The sequence below is a fragment of the Eriocheir sinensis genome, unplaced genomic scaffold (genome assembly GCF_024679095.1).
Source record: "Eriocheir sinensis breed Jianghai 21 unplaced genomic scaffold, ASM2467909v1 Scaffold856, whole genome shotgun sequence".
Taxonomy (NCBI): Eukaryota; Metazoa; Arthropoda; class Malacostraca; order Decapoda; family Varunidae; genus Eriocheir; species Eriocheir sinensis.
Window position 1 is genome coordinate 72,501 of NW_026112226.1, and position 1,279 is coordinate 73,779.

Below are 1,279 nucleotides of genomic sequence, written 5' to 3' on the forward strand. Positions count from 1 at the left end.
TGCCAGGTCCTTCAAGTTGGAACGAGGAATAAGAAGTTCGAATACGAAATGCGCGGCGTTAAACTCAAAAGCGTTCAATGCGTCAATCAAAATCGCGTCAAACCTCAAATTCTCACAGCAATGCATCGATGCAGCAAATAAAGCGAACAGAATGATGGGCTTCATTAAAAGAAACTTTGTATTCAAGAATAAAGATGTAATACTCCCGCTCTACAACAGTTTAGTCAGACCCCACTTGGAATATGTGGTACAGTTTTGGTCTCCCCACCATGCAAAGGATATTGCTAAATTAGAAGGTGTTCAGCGTCGGGCAACGAAAATGATCCCTTCCTTGCGCAACAAATCCTACGAAGAAAGGCTTTCTACCCTTAACATGTTCTCTCTTGAGAAACGTCGCCTCCGAGGAAAACTGATCGAATGTTTTAAAATACTTAATGGTTTCACGAATGTACACAGATCAACATTGTTTATGATCGATGACACTTTGCGCACGAGGAACAATGGCTTGACTTGGGGGTCAAAATCGCGTCAAACCTCAAATTCTCACAGCAATGCATCGATGCAGCAAATAAAGCGAACAGAATGATGGGCTTCATTAAAAGAAACTTTGTATTCAAGAATAAAGATGTAATACTCCCGCTCTACAACAGTTTAGTCAGACCCCACTTGGAATATGTGGTACAGTTTTGGTCTCCCCACCATGCAAAGGATATTGCTAAATTAGAAGGTGTTCAGCGTCGGGCAACGAAAATGATCCCTTCCTTGCGCAACAAATCCTACGAAGAAAGGCTTACCCTTAACATGTTCTCTTGAGAAACGTCGCCTCCGAGGAAAACTGATCGAATGTTTTAAAATACTTAATGGTTTCACGAATGTAGACAAATCAACATTGTTTATGATCGATGACACTTTGCGCACGAGGAACAATGGCGTAAAACTCAGATGTAGACAAGTAAATTCAGACTGCACCAAATTTTTCTTCACCAACGTTGTAGTGCGAGAATGGAATAAGCTTCCACCGTCAGTGGTCCAGTGTAACACGATTGACTCCTTCAAAAATAAGCTCGACCGTCACTTCCTTCAACTTAATATCAACTAGAGTAGAAATGCAACGTTTTGGAGTCTTCTGATTAATGTAAAATCACTTAGGTTTAAGGACAGACCACCAAGTCTGGACCATGGGGTCTGTGTGGTCTGATTTTCTATGTAAATCTATGTAAATCTCTCTCTCTCTCTCTCTCTCTCTCTCTCTCTCTCTCTCTCTCTCTCTCTCTCTCTC